Source organism: Cetorhinus maximus, chromosome 20, assembly GCF_964194155.1.
Source record: "Cetorhinus maximus chromosome 20, sCetMax3.hap1.1, whole genome shotgun sequence".
Taxonomy (NCBI): Eukaryota; Metazoa; Chordata; class Chondrichthyes; order Lamniformes; family Cetorhinidae; genus Cetorhinus; species Cetorhinus maximus.
In genome coordinates, this window is record NC_135898.1 from 63,817,998 (window position 1) to 63,845,724 (window position 27,727).

General features: G+C 41.9%; 1 protein-coding gene across 3 annotated transcripts in view; it reads right to left on the reverse strand.

Moving 5' to 3' along the window:
• The window catches only part of LOC144694436 (C-terminal-binding protein 2), a 312,875-nt gene that overhangs the window by 248,884 nt on the left and 36,264 nt on the right, over window positions 1–27,727 (reverse strand). The gene's annotated exons all lie outside the window — the stretch shown is intronic.

The window sequence follows — 27,727 nt, forward strand, 5'->3', positions numbered from 1 at the left end:
AGCACGACGGAGATCAGCACCTTGTTATACGGAAGCCTGCAGGCATTGTCTTGCACCGTATCATTTAGCAACTCCGCAATGCCATGTGCTCCGAGGCCCAGTTCATCAGGAGTTTAAAGTTCTATAACGGTGTGCATTCCACACAGAGCTATGCTTGCAGTCAAGTGGCATTCCAGGACTTCAATTCACGGTTGTTTCAGTTGCGTAACTTTCAAAAACATTGTTATTCTACAATGCACAAAGGCTTTCTCTGTGTCCAGAGATTTCCAGCAGTCAATTATAAATACAAACGTATGCAAGTCATTTGAATAAATTAACTCCCCAGTTAGTTACCACCAACATCCCCCCCACCCCCCACCCCACCAATTACAGTTCATACACTTAAACAAACATTTAGGAAAGCCATGACTATTGGTTGGGCTACCATAACCTTGTGCTTTAATTAACAGAATGTCCTCTTTACGAGGAATACAGAACAGTTTGTAGCCAGTGCATCTATTAATATTTATCCAATTGCAATAAACAATCTATTATAAAGTTTGTGGTAACACCAGAAGAAACAGGAAATGTCTCCTCACCCTATCTCATTAAAAGGCCATAATGAATAATCCATTAGAATTTTGTTTGCAATACAGGGCAGAAAACTAATTATCTCAAGGTCAGGTATTCCATAATAAATATCCCCCACCTTCATGAAATGCTTTGACATGCTGCATTCCAAGCATGTTTAAAGATCTTCTCCCTCCCCCCACGGTATGCGAGAATCAAAATTGCATTTGGGACACCAGCCACCATGAGGCTGTTAGCAACAAAAATTGAGGCTTGCTGTCAAACACAGCAGGAAATATTACACGCCAATACGGATTAACATAGCATCAATTTTTTTTTTTAAAAGCCTTTCTCAATAAATTGACATATCCAAACATGGGACTACGTGTCTTCAACAGTAGCAAAAATACTCTCATTCAATTTTAAACCTTTTTCTCAAGGGCAACTAAGGATGGGCAATAAATGCTGGTCCAGCCAGTGAAGCTCACATCCCGTGAATAAATAAAAAAAATACTTCAATAAGCACCAAATACAATGATATACAAACAGGAAGAATTTTGATGGAGAGGTGCATCCAAACAACACAGCTATTCACCGATAATATTATAGATGGCAAAGCAGAACAATAAGCTGTAGGTAATTAGCCAAAATAAACATCAAATTCAACGCAAAAATAATTTGCAGGTTTAGATTGCGGCTTTTCTTTCAATGTTTTAGTTACTTGCAGTAGTTACAAAACTTGTGAAAAAAGCCATCAGCAATAAAAGAAAAAGAAAAACAGAAAGCAAAATCATTTTACAACTGCACAGCAATTCTGCACCCCAACAAACTCAAGAACACGTTCTCGACTGTCAAGTACCTGAAGCAAGAATAAAACAGTCAACAGTAAATGTCTCGTGAACCGAGGACAAGTGGTGAGAGTACTGGCAGCGACTAAGCCAAGGGGAACCATAAGAGAGAGTGTCCAGTTCTGGCCAGCTGGGAACAGGACACCGAAACCTGTGCCAATCCTGGGCAAGATTTCACGAGGCTCGCTTCACCTTCGGAAAATTAAAATTAAAAATAAATCCGTCAAGAAGTTAATACTGAAACACAGAAAATACAAGCTGGTCTAAAAACTTTGCTGCAAAATCAAAATGTTTAACCTTTGAAGAAATATATAGTAGTTACTTTCTGGATCAGAGTCAAATAATGGCTTCCGCAATTCTCCCAACAGTAAACATTCTTCAATCAAAGTTCCTCTAATCTTATGCTATATTTCAGCCTGAGGGGTAACAGAGTAATTTTTCCCCCCCAAAAAAGGACAGGAAATGTGAGCATTTTCTCATCTCTTAAGTAAAGCCGTTCTCAGAGGGGTTAAGATATCAATCTTGGCTTTATTTACAACACAGCAGCATTAGCCACTTCAGTTTCTATGTACTCTACAGCTTTAGCACCACAACTGAGGAGAGCAGTGGGTACAAAATGAGCAAAACTCTTCTAAAATAAATGGTAGTTCATCAACAACCCGCTTTATTAACATGGAAATTTGTAGCATACTGCAAGACAGAGATCAAAATAAAATTCCCCACTTATCCTGTCAGCGAGAAAGTTTTTTTTTTAATATTTAATTCTTTTGAAGAAATATTTTGAAATACTTTCAAGTTCACACATAAATCTGACCTCTCAAGTCCCATGCAAGAATTGAAAGTTGATTACATCTGGCCTAGTGAGGAGTGAAGTTGCTGAATTAGGACTACACAGCATTTTGGGGGAAAAGATGCAAGGCCACCTAAGCCAGGGCTTCCCCAACTGTGGGTCATGACCCCCAGTGGAGTCACAAGACAAGATTTTGGGGTCGCAAAAGCTCCAAAGTAGCAATGGCTGTCATGGAGTTCAGACTGAATTCTAAAACCTTGTGTTTTTCTCTAATGGTGGGTGTGACCTAACAGACAGATCTTCGAGACAAAATAAAAGCCTGTGAAAAGGTAGGTGATTGCTTTTTTAAGAAAAATCCTGCAGTTTAAACAATTCCCACCACGCTGAACCTTTCCTCCCACCATCACTCAGGAGCTGAAGCTAACCTAGCCCCCGCCCCTCCCACCCCCAACATTCAGTAGCTGGGACTAACTAACCGCACCTCTTGTGGGGGGGGGGGGGGTCACACAGATTGTGAGGCATTAAAATGGGATCACACTGGGAAAAAGCTGTGGAAGCACTGGCCTAAGCTTTACATCTTCTGATGGAAAGCAAACCTTTTTTTTTAAAAAAAAAAGTTGGGCAATCTTCAAGACTTTCATAACTAAAAAGAAAAAAATGTTGAAAATACTTAGCAGATGCTGCCACGCCCGATAAAGACACAGATCTGACACTTTGGGCGGAATCTTGTGCCCTCAACCGTGGCAAGTTTGATGATGCTAGGGTGGGGCATTTAATCAGGCAGGGTTCCAAAATTCGACACGTTAACTCTGTTTCTCTCTCCATAAAGGCTGACAGACCTTTCTCTTTCTTTTTCAGATGAAAGCTGTGGAGGCTGTGTCACTGAAATTAATCAAGGGGGAGTAAGATGGATTGTTGATAGACAGGGGAATCAAAGATTACGGGATTGGTGGGGGGGGCAGACAGCAAAATAATTTGAGACCACAATCAGATCAGCCATGAGCTTACTGAATGGCGGAGAGGTTCAAAGGGTCGAATCTTACTCCTGCTCCTAAGCCCTATGTTCCCAAACGTTATTTTTCAGCCTTCACGGTATTTTGCTTTTGTTTAAGACTTTCATTTTGGACTTGAGGGCTCAGGGTAATGCTCTGGGGACCCGGGTTCTCATCCCACCACGGCAGATGTTGACATTTGAATTCAATAAAATTAAAAGTCCGATGATGACCACGAAACCATTGCCGATTGCTGCAAAAACCCATCTGGTTCACTGAGGTCCTTTAGGGAAGGAAATCTACCGCCCTTACCTGGTCTGGCCCTCATGTGACTCCAAACCCACAGCAAAAATGCCCTCTCAACAAGGGCAATTAGGGATGGGCAATAAATGCTAGGCAGTGGCGCCCACATCCCATGAAGGAATTAAAAAAAAAAATTATATTTTGAACGTCCCTGAGTAAAGTTCTGCACACCTGCACAAGTGCATAAAGCACATTCCTGCATGCTTGCCTGGAGAATGACAGGGATCTAACAGTATAACTCAGCACCACCTACTTCCCATGGTTCCAGGACAAGGGGCCAGATTTTAATGGTCCTGATCTGGACAAAAGGAGGCAGAACCAAAAAAAAAAAAAGCCAACAAGTAGGGTGGCTGGAATTCCAGCGTCCATTCCCGCCCTCGGCCATTTTCACAGGGACGGGAACGACAGCAGGCTCCGGAACGTGCCGCTCCCGTAAAGGAGGCAATTAACAGCATTCCGCTCTCCCCCAGCCCCGGGTAAGTTTTTTAAAAAATTTTCACGAAGGCAGCCGGACTTTAGCAGCTGCCGGGTTTACACCAACTGCCTGGAGGTGCCAACCATAGATTGGAGGCAAGAAAAGTTAAAAGTTAAGTAAAATGGTTTTGTCTCCTTTCATTTCACCATGAGATGCTGTAGCATGAGCATATCTGTGTTCATTATGATGAATTTTGATAGTGCTATGATTGGATACCCCTTAAGCAATATGTTTGCCTGCAGGAAGATATAATTCTCATATTATTATTGGAATTTATTGTAAAATAGATACATCCCACTATTACTCTAGAGATAAAAGCAAAGAACTGCGGATGCTGGAAATCCAAAACAAAAACAGAAACAGAAATACCTGGAAAAACTCAGCAGGTCTGGCGAGTGCAGTAAGTTCAGAGAGAGACAGGTTAGAATGGGTGAGAGGAGCAGAGAAATTGAGACGAGTGCAGTAAGCCAGACCTGCTGAGTTTTTCCAGGTATTTCTGGTTCTGTTTTTGCCACTATTACTCTATATGTGTGTGTGTGTGTGTGTGAGTGAGTGAGTGAGTGAGTGAGTGAGAGAGAGAGAGAGAGAGACTTAATTGAATTAGAAACGGATAGTCTGGGTGCTTTCACGTAAGAGGAGAAGTTAGGTTTCAAATGTTAATTAGGTAAACATGGGGAAGTTTAGAAACGTAGCTGTCAAGGGAATATTTGTATTTTTAAATAAACCAGGCTAGGTTGTTTTCAAAGGAGGGGTGAAATGTGTCACCTAGCGAGGTGAAGTTTAGAAACAGTGGGCAGAATTTTCTGCCTGTCGGGCGGGCGGGCCCAACCCAATCTCTGGCGGGCGGGGAGCCGATCCCCGCCGGAGAAGTGGGCCCCGCCGCCATTTTACGTGGGCGGGCCAATTAAGGCCCGCCCAGCGTGACGTCCTGTGCGGGTGGGGGGTGATTCCCCAAATGCAAGAGTGCGCTCTTTCGTGCATACGCACGAAAGGGCGCACATCTCCCTGAGGCTAAGTGCTGCCTCAGGGAGATCGCTGAAAGTTGTTCAAACATTAAAAATAGAAAAATAAAAAAATCCTTAGCATGTCCCCCTCATGTGACAATGTCACATGAGATGGGACATGTTAATAAATTTCACTAAAACTTTATTAAAGTTTTTTAAACCCTACATAAAACCTCATCCCGCCACTGGATGAGGTTTCATGTTTTTTCAGAAGCCCGCTGGGGCTCCTGGCCTGCCCACCAACCTTAAGGTTGGACGGGCAGGTCCTTTAATTGTTTTAATTATCCTGTCAATGGCCTCAATTGGCCATTGACAGGTCGGCGGGCGCACAGCTGATTTCGTTGTGCCCCCGCCTTCCTGAAAATTTAAATGGGGCGGAATGACGTCAGGGTTCCGCCTGACATCATCCCGCTTCATTTTGCACGTTGGCGAGCGGGCCCCGCCCCCTGCTCGCCAACGGCAAAATTCAGCCCAGTGTGTTTATTTTTCCCAAAGATTACTGGTAAAACTTAGTGCTATGGGAGGTTTTTATTATCAGGAAGATAAAGTCCAAAAGCACAGTGAAACAATGGGTATTTGCATTCAAAGAGAAAATATGTTTAAAGGAGAGAAAACTGTTTGTAAGGGAAGGCATTTTAAGATCTTACGAGTGTGAGAAGCTTTCAGCATCTGTGCCTCAAGCTGCTGTCTTCAAAGGACTGAAGTTAAGAAAACTCACTTGGAATTCAACTTGTTCAGGGTATCATGTTCCTTTGCCTGGGTCTTTTCAAATCTGTGTGTTTTACTGTTGTCTTGACGAAAGTGCAACTGAGAGTTAGATTGATGAGGGGATTTAGAAGTTATCATAGTAGTAATTTGTAGATCTATGTATGTATTTAAAAATCATTTCTCTTATCAGTAAATGTTTAATTTAGTTTTATAAAAACCTATAAGACTTGGTGATCTTAATACGACTGAATTCAAGGCATGCATGTCGAAATTTATACAAGCTGCAAAACAAAAGTCGTGGCAGTTGTTTCAAGTTTCCCTTTGGAATTTGAACAACTCAGCATTTACCATCAGGTGCACCATAACATTCCCAGAATGTTACTTCTGCCAACTGGCAAGCTGTCAAGTAAAAGACCAACATTGTAAATGTGGAAAAGTCTCCAGGTGAGTTAAAAAGTTTATCTAATGGATAAGAAGGTGAAGTACATTTCACACTAATGAACAGGCAGCCTGAATTTTCACAACATGAAAATGTTTAATCTTATCCCATTGCTTTTATGTATTCAGCCTAGGAATTTCGAGACAGCAGTTTGGAAGTCTGTTGTTTACTCAGGGAGCATCATGGGCTATTCAACAGCTTCCAACTGTTATAATAGGGCTTGTGAGTTCTGTTCATAAAGTGGATAATGGGTGAGAAGGTGAAGGCAAGGGGAGGGGGTGAGTGAGGGAGGTAAGGGTAAGGAGGGGAGAGGGGGTGGTGTTAAAGTGGTCAGAAGGTTCAATTGTATGTAAGTGAGCTGCTGATAGCGTTGGCTGGTGCTTCGAAGGATTTGGGAATGGGGCGGGCCTTTTAAACATGCCCATTCTGAACTCGGACCACACCCACTCCCGTTTCACCAGCCAGTCCCGTCTCTAGGCCACTTAGGGCCTGAACCCCCCAGAAGATCCCACCCACCAGACTTAAGATGGAGGTGAGACTGTGACAGCAGCATTAGTCCCACCTCCCAATTCCTGCCTCCAACATGAAAATCCATCTCCAAGAGTCAGCTTCAAACGTGCGGAAAACAGTCGGCAAGAAAGTTTCAAAACAAATGAATCTTTGCACATTACACTGTACAGATATTGTAAATGGTGAAACAGTGATTTAGTGATCCATACTGACACGTGACAAAAGCATCTAACTCAACAAGACTTAATGCTCCAATTGTTACCATGGTGATAACCACTTGCAATGGCTTACCTAGACCAAATGAAATTCGCTCAAGTGTTACACAAACAAAAAGCTGTTTGATTTTTGATTAATTTTTAAAGTCAAGGACAGTGAAAGTTCAAATCTTGTGTCAATTAACCCTGACTCTGATGTCGTGTGATCAGTTACAAAATATTCAAACTATTATGAAAACAGTTTCACATTAATATTAACCAGTGTGGGAACGTTAAGTCCACCATGGCCCAGGCTGTAGCCAAAGATGACATAATTCATTTTGAAAGCATTCAAGCCTCACTCAAAGCTGTGCTGCACCAATTTCCCTGTGTACATGCAATCCTGTTTCTGCAAAATCTTTGGTCTACTCATAGTGTTAAGCTTTTTATCTATTCATATAGTCTTGTTTGTTAACGTAACCACAGAACATTTAAAACTTTTACATTACCAATTTTGTACTCAGAACCCAAATCCTGCCTTATCAAAACAGATCAAGATTTCAGGGGACAGAGTTGAAAAATTGGGGCTTTTGTTGAAAGGATATTAAAGGTGATTTGATAAAGGTTTTGAAGTTACGAAGGAATTGGACAGTCGATAGAAACAAATTGTTTCTTGTGGGTAAGGAGACTAGAATGAGGGGTTATAGATACATGGCTAACATTTGGGACAGAGAACAGGAGACTTCTTTTTATTTATACTGAGCGTTGTAAGTTTGTGGAATGCACTAGCCGAGTTAGTGATTGAGGCAGAGACCATGTCACCGTTTAATAGGTTAGATACGTAGTTGAGCAAAAGAAAGATAAAATTAAGTAAGAGAATGGGGCACAGGGACTTGGTATTAGGTCCACTGAAACATTAACATCAACAGGGACAGGTTGGGCTGTGTGGCCTGTTTTTGTGTGATCAGTATACTGTTTTTTTCATTCAGATTTGCTGCTGCAACAACTTAAAATGTTTTTTTTTATGCACACAACTGATCACATCATAAACAGTACAATAGGGTGATGATAGGAACATGAAATTGATATATATGAATATTTTTATTTGTGTAAAACAGTCAGAGGTTCTAAATTAACCAATGAGCGAGCCAGATTGAGACATTTATGAAAACATAAAATATGGCACATTACGTATATTCTTGAATATTTTGCACAATTTACTTTTAAAAGCTGAATTTTGAAAATACACTAAAAATTATCAGCATTGGCTCAGCGACCTGAATCTAACACCCTTTTATGTGCAATGACCTCATAAATCCAGCTTCTGCCTCTTCCTCAGTCCCTGATTTGGACAGAATAAAGACACTACCCAACTCAGTCTGCAGTTGACTGGCTCACAGCAAGAGATTCGATTAAGCTCTTCAACTCACTTTTATTTTGGTCTGCTCATATTTAGTTATTAGCAAATTACACAGACCTAGAAGCTCACAGAATAGTGTACATATTACTTAGGAAAGACACATGATGCTATCCTTACTGGATATGTATTGTTTAAATCCAAGACATTATACTTTTGAGACAACCGCACAACTACTGCTCTTTCCAAAGATGTTTTAGTGATATACATTAAGAAGTTCTGTCAAAACCGGTATACAACAGCATGTACGTTTATTAAGTGGTGACAATCAAAAGTTATTCGACAAACTTCAATCGTTACCACTGGCTAAATGTTTTAGTGATATACATTAAGAAGTTCTGCAAAACCGGTGTACAACAGCATGTACATTTATTAAGTGGTGACAATCAAAAGTTATTCGACAAACTTCAATCGTTACCACTGGCTAAAACACAATAACTTGATTCCAATTGCCTCTTGATATTTTACTTGCATATGTTGGAATATCCACTCTCTGATTCTTTCCTCTAGTCACATTACTATTTGTATGCTGCCAAGCACTACTAAACGGGAATTGGATATATATTTAAAAAGGAAAAATTTGTAGGGACAGAGCAGGGGAGTGGAACAATTAGGTAGCTCTCCCCAAAAGCCAGCACATGCATACTAGGCTGAATAGTGTCCCTTTGTGCTTTATTACTCCATCATTGGCGGGGCCTCAGTTTAACGTCTCATCTGACAGACAACACCTCCAACAGTGCAGCACTCCTTTTAGTCCTGCACTGGAGTGCCAGCCTTGGGTTTTGTGCTCAACCACAGCATTTCAAGCTCACATTTGGACTTTTGGATCCATGTGCAGCTCTCCCATGCCCTAGCTGAACCCAAGGATGGGTCAGTGGTTGAATTCATCCAGCAACCATAAAAGGGAATGAGGCTAACATTCACTTTCTCTGCTTCTCTGACATTAGTATTTGTAGCAAATTAGTCTCTTCAATTTTTTATTCACAATAATTATGAACTCAATATCAAATTATCCTTTGACCACATTTGGCGATGACTAAAAATTAGTCATTTTTATTACTTCAATTTAGCTGGCTTTAATAAAAAGGTGTAAAATTAAGATAAATGCAAATTTAAAATGATTTCTCGAGTCGGCACAAACTCCACTCTCCAGGCATGAAAGATGATGACTTGGCTCCACAACACTTTTTTACCTTTCCACTGCAAAATAAGAAACTACATTATCTTAATGGCTTTAATACAAAACGTGCCCATGCATCCTACAAGTCACCAGAGGAAACAGAGCCCTTAATATTACATTTTTGTATGCTGCACCTCACATTATTGAATATTAACACACCTATGTTTACAATATAAATTGTCTGTCTCCAAATAAAAATCAAGAACACTAGCGGTGCCTTCATATTGCCCCTATCCAGTGAACACCAGTTGTGTTCCATTAGAAATACAATTTTTAAAAAACAATAACTTAAGTTTGAAATATACCGCTGTAATACTGAAATTCTCTAGTGTTAAAATATGTCAGCTGAAATCTTTAAAAATACAGCCAGACCAGTATGTACAGAATTTCCTGGAGATACTCGCTCTGTAAAGGTTAAAAATGATGCCAGTGTGCATGGCAGTAGCAATGGATGGGTTAGCTGCTTTAGGTTTCTTTAAAGCGATACAAAATCAATTTAACTGTGCTGAAGATTATCTACATCAATTTTAACACATCCCTGCATCACTTACATAAAGTAAATATATATCAATGACACACAAAATGCTCACTAACCCGACATTAAAGCATGTCAGGAAAATAATTTTTAAAAAAAATGGAACTTCTGTATTATCTGTTGCACGGATGCTAATTAAAAATCCACGTACAAGTCAGAGGTACATCAGCACAATCGCAGCAAATGAGAAAAACACTTCCGGAAGTATTATAGATCCTAGGAATTAGGAAAAGTAATATAAACTAAGTCAAATAATAGAAAACACAAACTCAAGCTGGTGGATGTTTGACATTTTACACCTAATATATATTCTTAAGTAAACTAAGTTTTGATATGTTTTTAAAAAGCGCATCTTAGATACAAGCCCCCAAAGCTTGCATGGCAGAAATGGTGCAAGCAAAGGTTAAAATGGCAGCCAGGTTGGAGCAGCTGTGTTCCCATAACGACAATACCCACCCTCATGCCCCCATGCAGAAGATGCTCCCCCAGCCATCTCCCACAATTTTAACCGGGGCGTCATTGGTACTGCAAAGCGATTTTAACTTAAAATTGAAGGTGGCTCCCCCACTGTCCCCAACCTGCAGGTGAAACTTGGCGGGAGGCAGCTGAAGGCCAGAAGAGGTCAAGTTAAAACAGCAGAGAGTTCTCCCAATGTCCTGTCCTATATTCCTCTAACTACCAACATCAAAACAGATCATCTGATCATCAACTCATTGCTATTAGTAGGAACTTGTTTAAAACAAATTTCATATCGACTAAACAGTGCTGCATTTCAAAAGAAATTCATGGCTACAAAGCGCTGTTAGGACGTAACAGAAACGTAGGAAAAGGAGTAAGCCGTTTAACCTCTCGAGCCTGTTCCACCGCTCACTGAGATCATAGGTGGACTGCAGCCCAAATCCAAAGCCATTGCCCAACATCCCTTAAACTTTGGTTAACAAAATTCTATCAATCTCAGATTTAAAAGTAACGACTGATCCAGCATGAATTACTATCGGTGAAAAAAAGCTCAAAACTTCCACTATCCTTTGTGTTGAAGTGTTTCCTAATTTCACTCCTAAAGATTGGGCTTTAATTTTAGGCCAGGCCCCCGAGGCACTATACAAATGTAAGTTCTTTCTTCAGTGCGAAAGTGGTTGATCGTTTAAAACACAATACTGCAGAGATCCAGAGAAAAATAGGCATGGGAAGAATAATCAATGCTACCTCAGTGGCATCTCCTGAAAGCCTGTCAGGATACTTAGCATTACATTGTCTGGGAGTGGGGAAATGTGTTTCAGGCTTAGGTTCTTGCCTGCTACAAACCTCAGTCCCACAGGCAAATTCAAACAAAGCTATCTCCCTCAACAGCTCAAAAACTGATTTGCTGTTCCTTGGCATCTTTTTTGATTCTTGATGGCAAAATACATGGTTATGCATGAAATGCTAATTTTTTGTTATAGGCAAGTGCTACTCAAATACAGATAATACAAAAGGATAAAAAGTTTAGATAGCATATAGTACCTGACTGTTCAAACCAAATGCCAAATACATATAGAGGCATGCCACAGTTGAAAAGATACATTAAAAGGGAGGAAATCATGAAGTTAAAGATTCCAGTCAGTCTTATCTTTCAAGGGCATATTACTGAACTGGAGTTAATGCTGAAAAAAAAGCATTTGCTGTCAGCACTCCTGGGCTAAGGAAGGAAACAGAAAATAATGCCAACTTGATTGCTCTCCAGCGCCCCCTCACTAGAATATACACATGTACAGGTTTTGGGCAAGGACTGAACCAAGGCTATAATGGCTCCGAATATAAATTGCTCACACAGTGGGTAGAACTTGGACCTCACTGCATCTGTTTTACGGGTGTATAATTGAGTGTAACGGGACCCAATTTCAAGGAATCTGAATAAATGTTTCATCCACAGTTAGGTCAGGCCGTTTCTTAGGAGTTTCCCAACAGGCAATAGAGCTCACAGATGTAAATGAGAAGGCCTGCTTTTGGACCCACAGCAAAATTGGTCTGCCTTGAGCAGGGGAGAAGTTGGGCCTGCGTTCTTCAGCAGGAGCCAATGGAAGATTAATTTTTTTATTAAATTAGAAAGTGTTCTTGTGGAGCCAAGAGGAGCAGCAGTACTCCTCACAGCTCCAGAGCCAGCCCATGATAAGGCCCTCTCCTGTTCTCCTTCCATACTGCCCTCTTCCCCCCTCCACTTCCACTGGGCACTTACTGAGGTCCTTTGACAGCAGCGCAGGAGGCCCGAAATTCATGCCAGCAAAAGGCACCAGTAGTTTGCCAATATCATTTAGATGAGGCCAGAGGCTTAATTTTAGGACGTCCTTAGGCCTCCTGGTTCTGGCAGACTTTGCAGCTGCATTGATGCATGCCTGAAACTGGATCACTTATCAAAAATGGCCACCTACATAAAGTAAAGGAGAGCAGCCAATGCCCATGAATCTGTAAGCATATTTAGAATGAGGAGAAAGCTCAAATATAAAGAAAGCTGTCATGAGATTGGGTGAGGGCCTTCTGCATCAGGAACTGGAGTTCATAGCGGCTCCAGACTACTGCAGTAAAAGTCTTCTTTGTCTGCAAAGATCTCCTGAATTGAGCTTGGACCCATTGGGTACAGCCCCCTCCCAGCAGGAATTGGCCACCTGTTTGGGCATGTTATGGATTGACTACTAGGGAAGTATCGTTGTTTGGTAGTACAGAACTTAAGTAGTGCTTAAAAAAAAGAGACATGCTATCAAAGCTTTCTGTCTTGCACTCATCAGGACAGCTCGCAAGAAATTACCAACTGTAACTGGGGTACAATTTATACTCATGTGTATAAATTGTTCCCCCGTTACAGTTGGTAATTTATTGCGAGCTATCCTGATGAGTGCAGGGCGGAAAGCTTTGACAGCATGGCTCTTTTTTCAGCAATATAGAAATATGGGTCTCCTTCCGTGGTTTGGGGTGACACACATGGTGAGTAGATGGAGCTTTATGCTATAACTGTGCTTTAACTGAGTTCCAGATACTGACACTGGGGGCTTGAAATGGAAGAGTTCCATCTCTCTAGCACCATGATCCCTCACAAAATCTAATATACAAAATTCATTTTTTTTAAAAAGATCCATGTTAGTGCCCCTGTACTGAACATTATTAATGAGCTATTTAACCAACACACAAGACTTTTAAGTTTTCATAAACACTTTTTAAACTATTTTTTCTTGCATTGTGTCAGATTTCTAAAGTCAGGAAGCAGAGAGCACTGCCTGACTGAAAGACAAACAAAGCCAACTCAATGTGCGCACACAAAGGGTTCAGCAGCATTATCATTTCAAATTAGACACTATCCTTCACAATGATCCACTATGTGCTCTTCCCTGATAAAAATTCTGCTTTTGTGACTCAGAGTAAATTATAACATTGCTTCTAGCTGTGTAAAAAAGCAGGAACCTCATTACGCTTCATTAGAATTGAATGCTTGCACTCCTCAGTGAAAATTTACAATGGTAAAATATACATTAAAGTGAATGAGAGACATTAGAGGGAAAAAAAACTGGCTCAGGTTATTTTAATACCATAATTTCATCACAGTAAAGTCACAGAAATAAATAGTAACATTTAGCAATCTCCCTACCCCCAATAAAGAGCCCAGTGTAAATGAGAACATGAAGGCTTTAGAGAGGATGCAGAAAGGATTTACGTACGAACGGAGAGCTCCAGGGATGAGGGACTTCAGCTATGAGGGTGGATTGCAGAAGCTGCGTTATTCTCCTTAGAGAAGGTGGAGAGGAGATTTGATAGAGGCGTTCAAAATCATGAGGGGTTTAGACAGAATAGTTAGGGAAACTGTTCTGATTGGTGGAAGAATAGAGAACCAAGGGACTTGGCAAGAGAACTTGGCAATGATGAAAGGGGAACCAGTAGGTGTAATATATTTGGATTTCCAAAAGGCGTTCAATAAGGTGCTGCGCATAAGGCTACTCAATAAGATGAGTCTATAGTGTTGGGAGTAGTATATTAGCATGGATAGAGGATTTGCTAACTAATAGAAGTCAGAGAGTTGGGATAAGGGGGGCATTTTCAGGATGGCAACCTGTAACTGGAGTGCCACAGGGATCAGTGCTGGGGCCACAATTATTTACAATATATATTAATGACTTGGATGAGGGAAGTAAATGTACTATTGTCAAGTTTGCAGGCAACACAAAAATAGGTGGGGAGGCAAGTGGTGAGGATGACACAAAGAGTCTACAGAGGGATATAGACAGGTTAAGTGAGTGGGCAAAAACTTGACAGATGGAATGTAATGTGGGAAAATGTGAGGTTATGCACTTTACCAGGAAGAATAGAGGAGCTGAATATTATTTAAATAGAGAAAGACTGCAGAAAGCTGCAGTACAGAGGAATTTGGGGGTCCTCGTGCATGAATCACAGAAAGTTAGCATACAAGTTCAGCTGGTAATAGGGAAGGCAAATGGAATGTCGGCCTTTATTTCAAAGGGAATGGAGTATAAAAATAGGGAAGCCTTGCTAAAACTATACAAGGCGCTAGTTAGACCACACCTAGAATATTGTGAACAGTTTTGGTCCCCTTATCTAAGGGAGATATACTGGTATTGGAAGCAGTCCAGAGAAGGTTCATTAGGTTGATCCTGGGTATGGAGGGATTTTCTTGAGGTTGAGTAGGTTGGGCCTGTACTCATTGGAGTTTTAGAAGAATGACATTATTGAAACATATAAGATTCTTAGGGGAATTGATAGGGTAGATGCTGAGGTTGTTTCCCCTTGTGGGAAAGTCTAGGACCAGAGGGCATAGTCTCAGAGTAAGGGGTCACCCACTTAAGACAGAGATGAGGAGGAATTTCTTCTCTCAAAGGATAGTGAATCTGTGGAATTCTTTACTGCAGAGGGCTGTAGAGGCTGGGTCGTTAAGTATATTCAAGGCTGAGATAGACAGATTTTTAATACAGTAAGGGAATCAAGGGTTATGGGGAAAAGGCAGGAAAGTGGAGTTGAGGATCATCAGATCAGCCATGATCTCACTGAATGGCGGAGCAGACTCGATGGGCCGAATGGCCTACTTCTGCTCCTATGTCTTATGGTCTTATGACGTAAGGAAAAATATTTTACACAGCAAGTGGTTAGGATCCAGAATGCACAGTGAGTGGTGCAGGCAAACACAATCATGGCTTTCAAAAGGGAATTGGATAAGCACCTGAAGGAAAAAATTTGTGGAGCTTCAGGGAAAGGGTGGAGAGCAGGACTAGCCAAATTGCTCTTGCAAGGAGCTGGCACCAGCTCAACGGGTCAAATGGCCTCCCTCTGTGCTGTAACCATTCTATGATTCAAACAAAGAAATATTTTAATTCAAATGATTTTTCCTTTTTTCTCCAAATCAGATTTAGCGGTATGCTTCATTCCAAAACTTCAATCATCTGCAAAAGTTGCAGGCCATTGTCTGTACATTCTTGCAAACCATTCTACCCTTGTTGTTCTTCCTCCACCCATTTCCTCCCATCTTCTCTTGTGTCAGTTTAAGATCTTGCTGGCACTTGTCAAGTGTTTACTGACACCACTGAGCTGGAGGCAGGGTGGGACTTAAGACAGGACTCACACCAGCAGCCTATTTTACAGCAAAGTCTATTAACTCAGCGAACAGAGTCTATTTAAACAACACGGTATAGCAAGCATCTCCACAAAATACAGCAAACAGAACTCATGACTGAAATTACAGCAACATCTCCCAATAAAAGCAGGGTGATTTTTCCAGCAAAATGCAGCAATCGGAGAGTAGATACATAATATAAAATTAGTACTTCCCCAACAAAATACAGTCAGTGGAGTGTAGTTACTTACAAATTATGTGCATAAAATCAGTCCCTGTTACCTGCAACAGCGATTGACAGGGGATTTACCAATTATTTCCATTCTGGAAGTGGATAATGGTGTTAGGAAATGCAGCTGTGAATATTAGTATCCAAACAAGCTACACATTTATGTGTATTTCTTTTTTAATAAGTGGGTTAAAGCTTCTGCTAAAACACTGAAGAACTACATATGAACAAATTGCTTTCAAGCTAATATTTGTGCAACACAATCTTAGGTGTTCACACATGAGGAGAAGCAGGCAGTTCAGCCATTGAAACAATCAAAACCTGATTTAGATCTAGGAACTGACAAACTCAATCAGTTATTATTATTGGTCTGCTAAATGCTAAACATCAATCAAAAATCTCAAATGGCATCGTCATCTTTCAAACATACTTAGCAAAGATATGACCTCAAAAGTCATGCTGAATGCTCTTCCATAAAAAGGCTCTGGCTGTTTTCAAGACTGAGAATAGAAATACATAGTCATAGAATCATTACGGCACAGGAGGACATCATCGAGTCCATTCTGGATCACTCTGGAGAGCGCTTCAGTCAGTCCCATTTCCCTGCTCTATGTCCATAACCCTGCAAGTTTATTTCCCTCAATTAAATCTCCTCTGCACCCTCTCAAGGGCCTTCACAAACTTCCTAAAATGCAGTGGCCAGATCTTTGTTAGGTAAAAGGTAGCAAAGATGGCTTAAGTGGAGTTAAAGTGAAGATCAGGCGCGATCTAACGGAATGACGCAATAGGTTTGAGTGGAATTGCTTATACCTGTTCCTAATGCCCCAATGTTAGGTGTATCATCATCTTACACTAACGGTGAAGCCCAATTCTATCGACGTGACCAAGATTCAATCGAGACAGCTCCACCGAAAATGAAGTTCTAAAGAGTTAACTTGAGGCAGTTTCACAGGAACGATAGTTTACATCTGAAACCGCAAAATAAGCATATACACGTGTGAAATGATACATTATCAATCCGCAGCTGAGCACAATGTTACTGGATTGAATTAGAATCAGCTTTGTGCACGGAGTACAGGAAGTTCTACTGTGCAGCTGGCTCTTACTATATTTAACCTGGGGGTACTTGATGCCAGCATATAAGTGGAAGTATGTTTAATTTGTCATCATTGACATGACTCTGCTCTGATAGTCAACATTTTCCCAACTGGAAATTAACCCACAAAATAAATTGAAAAGCACATCTGTTACAACTCTGAAGCATTCTCTGACTGATAAAAGAAACATGTCTGTCTTGATGTGAACATACAAATACACAAATTAGGAGCAGGAGTAGGCCATTCAGCCCCTTGAGCCTGCTCCAGTAGACGATGGCTGATCTGATGCTGGCCTCAACTCCACATTCCCACCTATCCCCAATAACCTTTGACTCCCTCGTTAGTCAAGAATCTACCTACCCTGCCTTAAACATATTCAATGACCCTGACTCCACTGGTCTCTGGGGAAGAGAGTTCCAAAGATTCACTACCCTCCGTGAGAAAAAAAATTCTTCTCATCTCCATCTTAAATGACACCCTTTATTTTTAAACTGTGTCCCTGAGTTCTAGTCTCTCCCACAAGGGATAAAATCCTTTCGGCATCCACCCTGTCAAGTCCCCTCAGGATCTTATATGTTTCAATAAGATCCCCTCCCAATCTTCTAAACTCAGTCCAGCCTGTCCAGCCTTCACTTGTAAGATAATTACCCAATCCCAGGTATCAGTCGAATGTGGGCTCTTGGTTAACTTCCAATTAACCACAGGATTTCATAGAATCATGGAAATTTAAGGCACAGGAGACCACTCGGTCCATCATGTCTGTTTCAAATGGAAAAAAACACCATCCAGCCTAATTCCACTTTGCAGCTCTTGACCCATAGCCCTGTAGGTTACGGCACCTCAAGTGGATATCCAAGTATTTTTTAAATGCAATGATGGTTTGTGCCTCTCCTACCTTTTCAATCAGCAGTCAGAATTTTCTGGTGTTAGGTGTGTTCGGTGATGTGACTGGACAATAAGGCACGATCGGTTTCACGATGGCATGAAACCAGTTTGGGATCTTTTGCCCAGCCTGCCGATGGCGGGCCACGTTTCCCGCCATCGGACATTGGGAACCTTATTGTACTATATCTGCATATTATTATTAGGCCAGCCCGCCATAATTGTCCCCACCCGCTCAATCATCCGCCCATGCCGGTGGGAAAACACGCCAACGTGTTTCACAACAGCATATATAAGGCATGCACTTACCGGGCTGCACTTCACTCAGGACTTCAAGCTTTGTTTGCCTACACTGCTTCGGGCAGACACTCGCAGTTATCAGCGCCAGGCTTCACAGACAGCACCACATCACTTTTAGGGATGCTCATGAGTAGGTCTCTACCTACCAGATCAGCCACCTGTGGGTGTCTTTTCAACGGCTGCAGGGCTAGGGCTTGCTTGGGGAAGGGGGAGAAGTGGCCCCAGGCAAGGGAAGAGGCTGCAGGACGAAAGCTGTACTGGGGAAGGGGGGTAACCCAGGGTGTGTGTAGGGGCACATGTTGACCTGTGCAAGTGGCCTCAAAATGGTGAAGCCAGAGGAGATGAAACCAGATGGAGATGTGAGGGTGTGTGTGAGAATGGCTGGTGATGTCCCTTGAGCTGGCAGTGAGTGAGATGCCAGTGAATGTGTGATGGGCTGAAGTGTGTGAGTTTAGAGTGATGGGATGGTTGCCATACTCTGGCGGCAAGGAAGAGATCATTCATCCTCTATCTGCATTGGATGGCCAACCTTTTCTGTACAGCATTGGCACTGATCACCACTGCCATCGCCCACCAAGCCGGAGTGATAATGTAGCTGCCCCTCCTACAACTACAGCGGAGATAGAGGACATCACAGCCGGCCTCCACAGCATCCAAAAGGCACTCGAGGGCTGCAGTCTTCTTGCCTATTGGGGCCATGTTTTCTTTGCTGCAGTCTTGGGCTGGAAGTACTGAGCGCGGCTGTACTTTAAATGTGGTGCCTGGCGTGATGAAGCGGCAAGGTGACAGCGTGGCAGGCAAATCACAGCCCACCCGCAATCAAAAGGGTGAGTATCCCAGGAATACATAATTAATGTGGGGGATTTGGGACAATGTGGCGTGAAAAGTCGCCATTGTGGCCGGCGTATAAAACGTTTTTCCCACCCGCTACTGTACAAGGTGCAAATCTAGGCCGATTCTGTCCAGTGAGTTCCATACTCCAACACCCTCTGGGTAAAGCAATTTCACAACTCGCCTCTACATCTTCTGCCAATTACTTTAAATCTATGCCGCTTGGTTATTGCCCTCTCTACTAATGGAAATAGGCCCTTCCCACTCTATTTGTCACTGGACTAGCAATCCAGAGGCCCAGGGTAATGCTCTGGGGACCTGGGTTCGAATCCCACCACGACAAATGATGGAATTTGAATTCCGTCTGGAATAAAAATCTGGAATTAAAAGTCTAATGATGACCATGAAGCCATTGCTGATTGTTGTAAAAACCCATCTGGTTCACTAATGTCCTTTAGGGAAGGAAATTTGCTGACCTTACCTGGTCTGGCCTACATGTGACTCCAGATCCACACCAATGTGGTTGACTCTTAAATGCCCTCTGAAATAACCTAACAAGCCACTCAGTTGTATCGAACCACTACAGAAAATTAGACCTACACCTACACCAGACTGCAGCTTCTCAAGCTCCACCAGCTTCTCAAGGGCAATTATGGATGGGCAATAAATGCTAGCCTAGCCAGCGATGCCCACATACGATGAATGAATAAAAAAAAAATTAAATCTCCCCTTAGCCTCCTCTGCTCCAAAGAAAACTACCCCAGTATCCAACCTTTCCTCATTACTAAAATTTCACAATAAAAACTGACTAACCAACAGGTGTCAAGATCTGCAGATTAGAAATTGGCTTGACGTTGTCACCTATTTCAACTTGAATCTGACAAATAACCTGTGGTTGACAAATTGTCCATAAAGAAAACTGGTCATAGATAGAGTCCCCGCCCCCTGGGGACTGGGTGCTATAGTGAATTGGCACAATGTTTTCTCAACTTGGAATGTCTGAGCTTGAATCCAGCCTACACAGGAGGCAATGAAAGTCCTCTTTCCACTGGAAACCTATATGAAGTTCTCTCAGGAAAAGTTTCAATAGTTCCTACTGGGCAAGGCACCTCTACTCTGATTCATAGGTAATATAAATCTATCCATAACTCAGGACAAATTAGCAATCACACTTAAAAAGGTGATTGGTATTGGAAATGGCAAATTTATAATCACGCAGGAAGATTTCCATTCTGAAGCCAGAATTAAAGCACATTGTTGGCTTAATGTAGAGAACCGTGCTCCAAATGTAAGCTCACAATTTAAGGTATGACACAGGAACTGTTGCATTATCAAAAGGTGCCGTCTTTTGATGAGATAGTGAACTACAGCCGATTGATCAGGTGAATGTAAAAAAAGATCCCACGCTACTATTCAAAGAGTTGGGAATTCTGGTTTTCAAGACAATATTCCACCCTTAATTGTAACCATCAAAAAATATACATCATGTAATCATTTGCAGTTAATGGGGCCCTGCTCTGCACAATGTGACTGCCATGTTTGTCTATGTAAGAAACAGAGACCATACAACAAAAAACAATTCACTGGTTGTAAAGCGCCTTGGAGCATCCTGAGGATATGAAAGACACTGTATAAATGCAAGTTCATCCCATCCGGCTGTGCTATGTTGACCTGGGAGTACTTGGCACTGTGTTTAAAGTAGAAAGTTTCCCGAGACTGAAATCCTCACATTGATGAATCAAAAAAATAGCTGCAGTTTCCGGTGATTATTTCTTTCCCACAGTATAACATATGGGGGAAGATTTTCTCTGAGAAAATGACATTTTTAAACCGCATCATAGGTTTGTTATACACATGTGTATAGAAGAAATCTTTTCCCCTGGAATCTGTTAATCTCTTTTAAAATGACATACTAAAAACAGCAGCAAAAAACAGTAGCAGGATTGCGCTTGTTTAACGGAGAAGTTCAATCACGGCCTGTTGCTAGGTTCCACCCAAAATTATTCCGCTGATTCCTTTAATGAGTTCCAGCTTCCAAGCACTTAGAACAGGGCATCTTCTTCTAATCCCAAGGTCAGGTAGCCTGGGCATAAACTTGAGGATTGGCCAGAAGCAAGGGGGTTGTGCCAAAACAGATTGTGATCTTTTTCTTTTATTCCTAACTCTCAAATATAAATAGAGAGCCTCCCCCAAAGAGGTGAGGAGCTGAGATAGATCCTGGGATGGGAAAGTGAAGATTTTCCACTCATGTTCGCTAGCTAGCAACCTTGCTGAAATTGAAGAGGGGTGGACTCGGTTATGATATGGACCATGGTTAAAAACAAAATACTTCCTACTTCCTGTGGTCAGATATGTAGAATAAGGGTCTGGATAACAGAGGGTGAAGCCACTGGGCATGAACAACTTCAAGGGGAGAGACAGGGCAAGGAGAGAGAGAGAAAAAAGAAGTGTAAACCCTCTGTTTGCTGTCATATCTTCAAAACTATTTCAAAACCATATGGCAGATACAGACACAAGCAATGCAAGGGCAAAGGGTGGAAATAAAGTGAAAACATGTTCTTACTCTGTTTTTTTTGGTCATGGGTTATGTTACCCCTCTGCTATCTTCTCATTCTTGAAATTCCAGGCTTTCCTGATGTTTCTACAACAATTATGAAACATTTTTGTCTTTGTTAAACTAGCTATTGAATTCTTTATTGCTGGCCATGGTCAGTTATTGTTAACTGTTATTGCAAGCAGGGAGGAAAGAAAGACTTGCACTTGTATAATACATTTCATGATGACAGAACATTTCATGATGACAGAACATCCTATTAAGTGTTTTATAGCCAATAGAGTACTTTAAAGTGTATAGTCATTGTTGTAATCCTCCCGAAACCCTTGCAATGCATTGTTTGATACATACAAATATATGAAATAGGAGCAGAAGTAGGCCATTCAGCCCCTCAAGCCTGCTCCGCCATTCATTAAGGTCTGTTATCTGTATTTCGAATTCCACATTCCTATCTACCTCCAATAACCTTCGATTCCCTTGCCTAACAAAAATCTATCTACCTCCGTCTTAAAAATATTCAATGACCCCCACCTCCACCGCCTTTGGAGGCAGAGAGTTCCAAAGTCACACAACCCTCTGGCAGAAAAACAGTTTCCTCATCTCTGTCCTGGAAGGGCATTTTAAAACAGTGCCCCCTAGTTCTGGACTCGCCCACAAGAGGAAACATCCTTTCAACATCCGCCTTGTCAATATCGTTCAGGATCTTATATGCTTCAATCAAGTCACCCCTCACTCTTCTAGTCTCCAGTGGAAACAAGCCCAGCCTGTCTAATAGTTAGCATTATACCTGAATGGGGACCTCATCTAGCAGGTCACTCCAAGTCTGTATCTTAGATGAAAAAAAGTCAAGTCATTCCATTCAACTGTAAACATCCAAGGTGACTGACATCCTGGGTTAGTGGCCTTGATTGAGAGTGCATTTGGAGTGGAGATTTGAGTAACGCCTGTGAGAGAGGTCGGATCAATGACTGTCATCCTTTTGACAGACAGATTTCTGACTGTGGGCTTCTGTTGGCTGCTTGGATTCAACTCAGCAGTCAATGTGAACCCAGCAGAGGGACCGAGGTAACATTTCACAACATAAGAGATAAAAGATGATATTTCGAGAATAAATTTTAGGTTGAGAGAGAAGTGGAGGAGAAACATCATTATTGTGTTGACATTTTATGGAAAATAGAATATTTACAACCTTTGCTATTTATAATCAGTACTGTCTATTTCTCATGTAATATTAAATAAATGTGTCCCTTGATTTTTAGAGTGGGCCCTGGTCTTATAGAGTTTATATTTATCCACCTACTGAAGATGAGATTATGGGGGAGGCGGTAGCCTAGTGGCATTGTCACTGGCCTGGTATTCCAGAGCCCCAGGGTAATGCAGGATACTCAAATGTCACCATGGCAGATGGTGACATTTGAATTCAATAAAAAAAATCTGTAATTAAAAGTCTGATGATGACGATGAAACCATTGTCAATTGTTGTAAAAACTAATGTCCTTTAGGGAAGGAAATCTGCTGTCCTTACCTGGTCTGGCTTCCATGTGACTCCAGACCCACAGCAATGTGGTTGACTCTTAAAATGCCTTCGGAACAAGGGCAAATAGGGATGGGCAATAAATGCTGGCCTAACCAGCGACACCCAGATCCCATGAATGAAAAATAAGATGATTCATTCCAGCTAGCCAGAATACAGTGACAAGGATTCCTTATTCAATCACTGATTGGTGCTACATTTTCCAAATTCTGGGGCAGATGAAGACACATTCCAGTTCATAAGGGATGAGAGATCCACTTTTGGAAATGGCCATTGATACTGAAGTGTAATCTAATGTAAAAGTTGAACAGTTCCCCTTCCATAGTAACCTGTCACCGTGATGTATTCATTTATTAAATTTTCTAATTCCAGAGCTCGTCAACATCTCCTTTGATGGTGTAAACAGGCTAGACTAGCGATTTTTGTTATCTCATGGACTAACTGGTCTACAAGCAAATAAACTCAATGAGAGTTGCATCACAATAAAATGAACTTTAGAATTCAATAATTCCGCACCCCCAAAAAAATACATATTTTATCTCCTTGTGGATTATAAAGCTATTATTTTGGGGTCTGCTGTGAATGGCCCAACATTTCTAGCTGGAGTCATGAAGTTATCAATGGGCTTCCCTCCGGCACCCAAGGAAGTCCAAAGTCCAATCTTGTTGAACTTGAGCTTAGGTTTCCATGACCTGGGCCACTCTAACCTCCCAACTGAAGAAAATAGAATAGAAGAGGCTGACGTGGAAGGAAAATAGTGGGAATTAAGTCCCTTACAATAAAGATAAACGAATACATACAGCCTCTGTCGAGACCGTAGTTTTGTTTGATCGTTGTGCAAATTCTCTGTCTTGTCACTCTGCATACAACAATGATTTTAGGAGCAAACAAGATTTCAGTTTATTAGCATCTAAACGCTCCACAATCTTGATAGGTTTGCAAGGAAATAACACTTTTAATGAGTTGACTCATGAATTTTTACAGGTCAGTTGCTTTAGTGTTGAGTAATCTGAATGGCAGATTTGCAATAAAAGCAGCAGAATTTATGGAAATTGCTGGGTTATGTAAAGAATTGAAAAGGAATATGGCAGAAAAAGGATCACTACAATTAGATGGCATAGAACATTTTTAGCAACTTGGAATCACTGTGACAGTAAAACTAGACCGAGTTACAGCAAGTGGTATATAGCACTTTATGTCACGTTTTAAATGTTCACATCAATCCTTGCCGCTTTAGGAGGGCAAATGCAACATGGCCCTGCACTTTGGGCCACAAGTTCATGCTCCCTTTACAAATAAAATTCAAACTTATAACCACTGGAAAAAGTTCCTATGTATGTGGGATGATAAGGTATGAAACTATAGTAATTATGATCTTTTTGTACAATGAGCATAATAGGAGGAGTAGGCCATTTGGCCCCTCAAGCCAGCTCCGCCTTTCAATAAGATCATGGCTGATCTGATTATAGCTTGAAGTCCACTTTCCTGCCTGCCTCCAATAACTCTCGACTCCCTTGTAGATCAAAAATCTAACTCAGCCTTGAATATATTCAATGACCCAGCCAACACAGCTCCCTGGGGAAGAGAATCCTAAAGACTAATGACCCTATGAGGGACAAAATTCTTCATCTCTGACTTAAATGACAGGCCCCTTATTTTTAAACTGTGCGACTTTCTTAAAGATCACCCCACGAGGAGAAACATCCTCCCAGCATCTACCCTGTCAAGCCCCCTCAAAATCTTATATGTTTCAATACGATCATCTCTCATTCTTCTAAACTCCAATGAATTCAAGTCTAACCTGCTCAATGTTTCCTCACAAGACAGCCCCTTCATCCCAGGAATCGGCTGTGTGAGCCTTCTCTGAACTGCTTCCAATGCAAATATATCGCTCCTTAAGTAAGAGGGCCGAAACTGTGCATAGTACTCTAGGTGTGGTCTCACCAATGCCCTGTACAGTTGTAGCAAGACTTCCCTACTTTTATACTCCATTCCCCTTGCAATAAAGGCCAATACAAGGACTCATCATCATGGTTCATTTGTAAACATAGATAGAAGTTAAAGGCTTTGTAATTTGCATGTTTTCACTAGGTTTTATAATACACCAATTTACCAGTTTATGCAGTGCAAATTAAAACTCACATTAATTAAATATCATTTCAATCTCCAAATTGCCTCTTGCCTGAATTTACTGCCTTTTCAAGATGCTTTCCATAAATATTTTATATTCAGATTTCCTGTATATTCAAAATATTTGAAGAGGGAATCCGACATCAATCAAAAAGGGAAACATTTCCCCTCCGCAAAACAGTTTACAATTGTACCATTTGGTCTAAAAGCAGCGCAAACTGTATATTTGCAAATCTCAAGTGCTAAATTGAAAAGAAAAAGATAATCAATAGCAATGATACAAAGCTCCAAAGTTTCAGCTACCATTACTACTGGCACCACATCCCACTACCCAGCAAACACAGGAGCACACACACAGAGATGCAACCATGGAGAGAAACAAAGAACAGATTAGTTTGATACACTTGATTTCCTTTTGTGTGTCTTCGTCTCAGACAATTGGCTCCCTTTTCCCCCAGTGGAAAAAAAGCAAAGAAATACACATTAAATTCAACCTGCAAACACCAATGTTGTTCAAAGCTTTATCTAAATTATAAGATTGTTCAACGTCACCCCACACTCATCATCAAAAACTACAGGTAAGGTGAAGCGGTGCCCTGGAGTGCGCATGGATGCAAACTGGATTCCCTACTCTTCCAAACAAAATGAACTGCTGAACGAGAAGTCAGAATGGTCCCAACAAGGCAAGGAAGATTACCGCAGTAGAGGGCATCAGAGAGATGCCTTGTATGTCATATGATGGCCTGAAAGGTGTTCTGCTTGTCCTATAGGCTGCAGGAAGTAAGCAGCCTAGGCCCTAGCATGATCAGGCGGTTTAGGAATAACAATGTGCTGAATGTTGTAATGCAACACTGCCTGATAGTAACCTTCCCAGAGAATAACACCTTCCAAGAAGAAAAAATGCTTTCCAAAACAGTCTTTTGTCTTGTTGTTTTGAGTCCATGGGCTGAATTTTCACTTCGGGGCTGGGAAACAGGAGTCAGGATTGTTTCTGGGTCCTCAACTCTCCCCCAGGGGAAACAATCATTCATTGGGATTTCCACAGAGACGCCCCCTTAATTGGCATGGAGACAGGTTTCCTGTCCAATTAAGGATGGCAGACAGGCTATCAAAGCTGGAGGGCCAATCAGAGGCCTCTTTGCTTGAGAGGAGCTGCTGGCTGCAGTAAAGGGCAAGTAACTGCAAGGGCACCTCAAAACAGAGGCAGCCTCACACCAACTTTTTTAAAACATGAAATAAAAAACAGAAAAAGCATCCAAGCAACAGCTGTGGATGGCATGGGGAACGGGTACCCTTATACAGGGCAGCCTTTGGCTGCGTCCGAACCCAGGTAAGCAGGCAAAGAAGGCCTGTAGGCCACTGTAGTGCTAGCCCCCTGACCTGCCACTGGGTCCCTGCCTCCAGACAGTTAAACTGCTCCCCATCACATCAGGAAACTGGAGGCCAACCAGAAAACTCCTTTAAGTGGCTGACCGCCTCATGGGGGCGGGTTGCCCTGCTGGCTCCAAACCCGCCCCTGCAACAATGGGTGGCACCAGGAACAAGGTCAGGAAACTGGCATGCAGGCTGGTGCCGCTATTTTTGTGCCACGTACACTTCTGTTCCCACTCTCAGCAGAACCTAAAGATTCAACTCCATGTGTCAGCCTTGGCTCAGTCGGTAGCACTTTCACCTGAGTCTCCAGATTCAAGTTCCACCCCAGGACTTGAGCGCATAAATGAAGGCTGACACTTTAGCACAGTTCTGAGGGAGTGATGCATGGTCAGGGGTGCTGTCTTTCAGATCAGATGTTAAACTGAGGCCCTATCTTCCCCCTCAGGTGGGTGCAAAAGACCCCATGGCACAATTTTAAAAAGAGCAGTGGAGTTAACCAGGGCATTTTTAAAAAATTTATTCATTCATGGGATGTGGGTGTCGCTGGCTAGGCCAGCATTTATTGCCCATCCATTACTACCCTTGAGAATGTGGTGGTGGGCTGCCTTCTTGAACTGCTGCAGTCCATGTGGTGTACGTATACCCACAGTGCTGTTAGAGGAGTTCCAGGATTTTGACCCAGCAACAGAGAAGGAACGGCGATATATTTCCAAGACAGGATGGTGAATGGTTTTTGGGGGAACTTCCAGGCGGTGATGTTCCCATGTGTCTGCTGCCTTTGTCCTTTGAGATTGTAGAGGTGCATTTGGAAGGTGCTGTCTAAGGAACCTTGGTGAATTCCTGCAGTGCATCTTGTAGATTGTACACACTGCGGCCACTGTGCATCAATGGTGGAGTGAGTGAATGTTTGTGGATGTGGTGCCAATCAAGTGGGATGCTTTGTCCTACATGATGTCAAGCTTCTCAAACGTTGTTGGAGCTACACTCATCCAGCCAAGTGGAGAGTATTCCATCACACTCCTGACTTGTGCCTTGCAGTTGGCGGACAAGCTATGGGAAGTCAGGAGGTGAGTTACTCGCTGCAGGATTCCTAGCCTCTGACCTGTTCTTGTAGCCACAGTATTCATATAGCTGGTCCAGTTCAGTTTCTGGTCAATGATAGCACCCAAGATGTTGATAGTGGGGGATTCAGCGATGGTAATGCCATTGAACATCAAGGGCAATGGTTAGATTCTCTCTTGTTGGATATGGTCAATGCCTGGCAC